This window comes from Pipistrellus hanaki, assembly GCF_964339955.1.
Source record: "Pipistrellus hanaki genome assembly, chromosome: 7".
NCBI classification, from domain to species: Eukaryota; Metazoa; Chordata; class Mammalia; order Chiroptera; family Vespertilionidae; genus Pipistrellus; species Pipistrellus hanaki.
This window is the reverse complement of record NC_140509.1, coordinates 30,250,642-30,257,885: the sequence shown is the minus strand read 5'-3', so window position 1 is coordinate 30,257,885 and position 7,244 is coordinate 30,250,642. Positions and strand designations below refer to the sequence as shown.

Below are 7,244 nucleotides of genomic sequence, written 5' to 3'. Positions count from 1 at the left end.
TGTCTCACTCATTTGTGGAATATAATGAACAACATAAACTGATGAACAAAAACAGATCCAGAGACAGAGAAGCATTGATCAGATTGTCAAACCTCAGAGGGAAGGTAGGGGAGGGTGGGGGTTAAGGGAAGAGATCAACCAAAGGACTTGTATGCATTCATATAAGCCTAACCAATGGACACAGACACCAGGGGGGTGAGGGCATGATTTGGGGGGTGGGGGCAATGGGGAGATAAGAACACATGTAATATCTTAATAAAAAAATAAACTGTATTATCTAAGATAGAAAAATAAAATAAATAAAATGTGGATTTTAAACAAGTACTGGGGTGGGGAGTGGGGGCAGAGGGTTCAGAAGAAAAGAAATAGATCCTGAGTCCTCGTGAATGTGGATCTGGTTTTTATTAGGTTTTCCATCTTTGGTTTCTAGCACAATGCATGGCACACAGTAATTCTAAATATATGTTCAAAAGAGTAAAAAAAGAGCAAATGAAGGAATGCATGTCCTTGAGAGGGCAAAGGAACCATCGTACAATCCATAACGAAGCAATCATCCTCTCATCCACCAAGCACAAAATTAAAGCTGCCACACTCTGTCCTCTGGGGATTTTCTCAGGGTCACTCAGACACAGTCCCCACTTTCCTTCTCTTAGGACAAAAAGCATGTGTCAGTGTTTTGCTAAATACTGCTCCTAAGCTCGCAGGCAACAGCAGCAAGCAAACAGAAGAGGCTGGAATCAGTCTCTAATAATAGACTTTGGTCAGGTCTATTTTATGGGGTGTATGGCAACACTGGCCATGATTATACACTTAAGTCTCCTTCAGAAGTCCCCTGCATCTCCCAACATACCCCAGTTGGGTAGCTCTTTGTCTTCATGCCTTAGAATCCTAACTGCCTTGCCTTAGACTCTAAGGCTTAGAGGATCTGAGTCAGAAGCAGCTCCTGAAGTCATTGCAAAATGACAATGACTTTGGACCAAAGTTCACCATCACTGGGCACGGCTCTCTCCCTCAGCCAGCATCATCTAAGTCCCACAGATGCCTGTGGACAGACAGGATCTGCCAAGATGACATTCCAGAAAAGCTAAGCAAAGCTGAGGTCAGGGAAGCACAATGCCCAGTTGGCTATTTGGTTGCCTCCCAGAATCTCAAGACTTTACCAGAATAATCCACATTCTTAACGCCTCTTTCACATTGGGATGGAATAGTTCCATTGCTATGGAATGAAATGTTTCCCCACCATATTGTCATCTAAACTTCATGCTTCTTTACCAAGTGGGCCCATATGTTTGTAGTCTGGGCCTGTTTCTCTAGAATGTTTTTCTACTCTATGTACAGTAAGACTGCATTTAAATAAGAGAGAACCCCTACATTCTGGAATTCTCGATTGTCCCAGCTTTAGAAAGGGGCATTCAGAGCTTTCCTTTAGCCCGAATCAGGTTAATAATTAATAAATTATTTGTGTACCTTCCAACCCTCTTGTCACCTGCTTTGCATTTTTAAAAATTGCTTCATTACATAATTAAAATTATTTTCGCAATTTACAGAATTAGCTTTTGACAAATGAGCCTTCTGCTGCTTGGCCGGCCTCTGCCTTCCTCCCCTTGTACTTTGAGAAAATACCTATTCAACTTTTGCACTCACTTGGCAAAACCCGAATATTGGATGGATCCACCTCTCCCCCTGCCTTGACTCTGCCTGGGATCACTGGGGAAAAAATATCACACAATGAACTGAGTCTTTGTCCATTTGCTTGCTTGCTCTCTTTCAGCAGGCTCAGGGCAGGCCTCTTCCTTCAGAGACATATTAGAAACTGTCAGACAGGAAGTTCCTCAAATCCCTGCCCCTCTGCCCACACATCTAACTGTGATTACATCATCTGCCCCCTTCTTCCTCCTGCTTCAGACAGAAGTGCCTTTTCCTGTGGAATCCTTCCACTGTCTCTGGAGTCCACCCTCCCACATCCTTCGATCTTCAACCTCTCCCTCCCCCTTTCCCTCTCCCCTGCCACTATCCCAGGAGTATTTGAATGTGTTCCTCTCTTTGTATCCTTGACAGTCACAACATGGTCTTTTGATCCTTTGATCCAGTGTCACTGCTTGGTGGCTATCCTTGCTTTGCTCACCTTCACCCTCAAACTTTGGCAACACCTAGACCTGCTGCCACTGTTTCTCACCTTCCTTGTCAACCCCTTGTTCTTTGTCTACAGTTCCCATCGATCTTCTCCATGTGGCCAAATCCAGTGGACGTTCCCAGCCCGCATCCTGCTTGACCTCAGCAGCATTTTATGTAGTTGAGCTCAGTCTCTCCCCCTGGCTTCCTTGTCTCAACACCACCTTCTCCTTTTGTTCTCCCACCTCCCTCTTTGTGCCGTGCCCTGTCTCCTTTTAACTGTTGATATGTTTTGAAATTCTGTGCTAGGCATCCCTCTTCACTTTTCATTGCACTCCATCTCTAAGTAATTTAATTGATTCTCAGGGTTTAACTTGTCATCTGTATGCAGATAGCTTTTTAAAATAATTTTGCATTTATTTTTATAAAAGTGAGACATGTACATGAAATAAATCAAAGACTTCAGAAAGTTGATGAATAAAATTCTGTGCTCTTTTGTGCAACTCTTCCTCACCCAGAGCCTGAAGCATTCAGAAGCACTCTCTGGATTTATGTTTCTTATCTTCATGACTCTAAATAATGTGATTATTCTTTTATTTCACAATTTTTCAGGTTTAGATGTCTACTGATTTCCTAACACGAAAGGTGAGAATAAGTTTCACTTAACACTCATCTCCTTCTTCTCCTGGACCTTTTAAGATCTATCATTTTTAATCAGTTATCTTCATAACTTTAAATAAGAATTGAATCTGTTTTTTATAACATTGACCTTCAACAGTATTTCTTAAGCCCCCATTCCATAAGATAACAATATAAACAGCCTATCTTTCCTCCTTTCCCACTTCCCATCTTGCACTTTATCATCACATTTTAACCCTGCCACCATAACCAAATCTCTCGTACCATGTATAGATACATGCTAAAAAGATGGAGACAAACAAACAACATTATATTATTATTACTCTGTAAATATTGTTCACTGTTGAGCCAAATAGGAGGCTGGTATTAACCGCTTTCTCCAATTTCATACCCTGTGCCACTGAAGGACAATTCCAAGCATCAAGAATAAATTTTTCTCAAACTCCTCCAATTATTTAAAATTATGAAATGTTATAATATCCTTCATTTTTAAATAATGACTTTCTTATATATTTTTGCCTCACATTTCAAATTGTTTTTTTGATTTTGATAGATCTTCCCTTCCTCCAACTGATGGATGGAGAATGATGTAAAACTTCATCTGCGAACTGGACATTCCTGAGCACCTAACCAGGCACCTTATATGGACTGTACATTGAACCACCAATCAGCACCTGCCAAATACCCTAAGCCCCGGATTCCTAAGTACCTAAGTGCCTAATCATGTGCCTTATATGAAATCACCAATCAGTGCATGCCAAGTACTCTAAGCCCCTTTCCATTCCTCCCCTCAAAAGGCGTGTTCACCCTGCACATGTGCTCTCTTCCTTTGCAAGGCAGCCCGGCAATGTCCTTCTCCTCTAATAAAGCCTGTAGTCCTGGTTTTCAGCCTCTGTCTCATTTTTCAGATTTCTTGCATCATTTGCCTTGATCATCTTTCAGACTCCATCATAGTACAGTCCATGCAGGTCCCTTTCCCCCGGACCTGCATCCTCCTGTTCCAATGTGGCCAGCTTTGTCTTGGGTCTTCTGCATACCTGTTATCCCAGAACTTCTGTTTCTTGCTCTTCCATGTTGAAATCTCTGTCTTCCTTTTTCTTGGATATGCCTTTGTTTTCTTAGAGCAGTGGTCGGCAAACTGCTGCTCGAGAGCCACATTCGGCTCTTTGACTCCTTGAGTGTGGCTCTTCCACAAAATACCAGGGCCTGGGTGAGTGTGTTTTGAAGAAGTGGCGTTAGAAGAAATTTAAGTTTAAAAAACTTGACACTCAAAAGAAATTTCAATCATTGTACTGTTGATATTTGGCTCTGTTGACTGAGTTTGCCGACCACTGTCCTAGAGTATACTCTCTCTCAAATGACTTCTTTATAAAATGTGTGTATGAGATAAATTCTTTGTACATCTAAATGTTGTACATTTGTTTTGTTTTGTTTTGCTTGGCTTGGCTTTCACCCCTAAAAGGGAGTTTGGCTGATTGCATTGCTCCCTTATCTTCTAACCTCTGGTGTTGCTCATGCCAGATTGATTTTTGTTCCTTTGTAAATGATACAGTATTTTCCAGTTGGAGCTCTTAAACTCTTTTCTTTATTTGGCGCTTTGAAATTCACGTAGAGGCGTCTAAAGAATGGTCTTTTTCATTCATTTTCTGGGCACTTGCTGAACCCTTCCTGGAAGGCTCCTGGAAATCCATAGATTTGCAGCCCACTCATGTGCATGCGCAGATCACTCCCGGTCTGGCCTCCCAGTCCCGCCCCTGCACTGCCTTTGGGCCGAGTCCATTCAGCACGTGGCTATGCCCTGGGGCAGGTGTCGCTGCACTTTGATTCTGAGTGCAGGGATGGGGAAGGGGGTAGAGGGAGGGAAGCATCCAGGAGCATTGGCTTTTGCCTGATAGGTGGTGTGAGCCAGACGCCTCATAGCTGACCTGCGAGGGGCCTCCGGCACCTGGGTAACCCAGGTGTTTCTCATCCCTGGACTCCACTACCTGCCCATTAAGATCTCACGAGATGCCATGAGATATCGCCAGACAAGCGTCCTCTGGCAAAGTGGCCGCCCTGCAGCTCCTTAGCAGGGGATTGATCTGCCATTCAATGAAGACTGGTGTCTTGGACTGGATTTCCTAGAAAACAGCACCCGAGGTAAACACAACTAGGGAGTGAAGGTGATACCAGAGAAGCAGGCGAGAGAGAAATGCATGTGAGGCGAGGAAGGCCACAGCTTCCGGGAAAGCTGGTTGCTAGGGCCTGCAGGTGTCTTCGGAAAGTTATGCCTCTCAGAAGGGAAGGGGAGTATCCGGCCAGTGCCATCTCCTTCTGGTCAGGATTGGTGCGTGCATAGCTTCTCCGCAAATGCAGGTTGCATATTTATTGGTGCTAACAAGTTCCTTGCAACTAGGAACCCCCAGGGTAGGAGGGAGGGTGCTGTGAGCTTGTGTCCTCAGGTGCCTGGAGGGACCGAAGGCAGCATCACAGCAGCCCCAGCAGCGCCTGAACCCATAACCATGGAAACAGCACCAATGGTTGCTAGGTTCAAACACTGCAGATCTGGGATGGTGCAGAAACTGAATCCCATGCAACTACTATCTTGGTAGCTCTGGGAAATTTTTTATGGTCCTTCTACTGCTTTGTTTTTCTCATTATTGTTTTTCACCTTTAAGAGTTCTTCCTTGATCTCCATTTATTCCTTCCTTACAGGATCATGTTCTTGTTTTGAGACTATAGTACCTTCTATGTATCCATGAGAATATCAGTTATATTTTCAAGGTTTTCTGCTGTGGGAGGCAGTCTACATTGTGGTTAAGAGGATGGACTTTAGATCCTAACCATCTGGGTTTGAATCTCAGCTCTGTATGGCTTTGTGTCCTTGGGAAATTTGCTATGTTTTAGTTTATTTTCTTTTTATTTATTTTGTTTGCTTCAAACAAATACAAAATGCTTATTGTTAAAAAAAAAAAAAATGCAGGCATTGCCAAATTATCAACTTGTTAAACTTAGAAAAAGTATGATGTTATTTTATAACTCGAAAAAGAAAACTACATTCTTGTTACTCAGCCTAACTTACCTCCAAATTCTTAAAGTTGGAGATTCTTTAATTTAAAACGTGATTCTAAAAATTGTTCCAATCAGCCCAGCCAGCATGCTCAGTGGTTGAGCATCAACTTATGAACCAGGAGGTCACAGTTCAATACCCAGTCAGGGCATATGGCCAGGTTGTAGGCTTGATCTTGTGTAGGGTGTGCGGGAGACAGTCAATCAATAATCCTCTCTCATCATTGATGCTTCTATCTCTCCCTCTCCCTTCCTCTCTGAAATAAACATATATATTTTTAAATTGTCTCAATTAATTACATGCCATAAAAATGTCTTTTAAAGGTCCTATATATTAAATAAAGTAGAATTTGCAACGTAAACTTATTTAAATGGCTTTTATATTAGTAAAATATGCTACATTCTCATAAACTATACACCAATTTTATTATCTCATATTCTTCTCGACTCTCTTTGCCTATAGCAATTTTTTTACATCATTGTAGATTATGATGGTCCTATAACTCTGTCCATTCTTTCCAAACTTTGGTATGTTTGTAAAGCCTAAATATACCTCTACTAACATGTTTTCACTCTGTTCTTTTAATTTTTCTAGCATTATTTGTTTTCTGCCTTTTCATCTTTCTTTGCCTGTCTGTCTAGAATTTTATATTCAAGTGTATGTAAATCTCTTTTTTAAAACCTGGAAATTTCAGCAGCACTATGTTCCTCCTCCCCTCCCCCCTCCCCCCTTTGCTTTTCTGCTGTTTCCCTTCTTTTCAAGCTTCAAAAGTTCTTTCTGGTTTTTTTCTTCTCTTGGGTATACCTTTCTAATAGAAATTTTACTTTAAGCTGGCATCAGTGCTCTTTCTCCTAAGTTTTCTCTTTCTCTTCTTTTAACTTCATTTAAAGAGAAAATACATTTCATTGACATTTATATACTTTTCTGGTTTATTTTTGTTTTGTCTTTTTTTTTTTTCAAGCTTCAACAGGCAATTTCTGTTTTTTTCTTGGTTCCTCTTTTTACTCTTGATCATGTTATTTATTCTGAAGAAGCATAGGTATAGCCTCTGCCTTTAACTTGAAAATTTCCTCCATTTTGGCTGCATTTAGTTTTTCCGTTCTGAATAGTACATTTTTCTCTTTCTTCTAGAGTCAGAAATTTTTATAGTTTGTCCCACTGTTGCACTTCATCCTGTGTTCTTCCAGAACAGTATTCTAAAACTAGTCTCACAGGTGTTGGCTTTTTTGTTTGTTTGTTTCTCACTTTTACAAAGTTCTGGTAATCATAATCATACAGTGTGCTCTTGTCACCCTCCTGTTTGCTGAAAATTTTTCAAAATCTAACACTTCCCCTGGAAAGTACATGATGATACTTTGCCTACAGAAACTTTGCTTGACCTAGCTTTGAAAGTTTTCTGTGTTTTGGTGACCCAAAGCCCATGTGTCAATTTTTCTGGATATGA

General features: G+C 41.2%; 1 long non-coding RNA gene across 1 annotated transcript in view; it reads left to right on the top strand.

Annotated features, from left to right (window-relative positions):
- The first annotated feature begins 4,583 nt into the window (after window positions 1-4,583).
- Window positions 4,584-7,244, top strand: part of LOC311625796 — a 73,128-nt gene continuing 70,467 nt past the window's right edge. Inside the window, exon 1 of the long non-coding RNA XR_014795567.1 lies at window positions 4,584-4,890. This is a non-coding gene — a long non-coding RNA (uncharacterized lncRNA). The remainder of the gene's footprint in view (window positions 4,891-7,244) is intronic.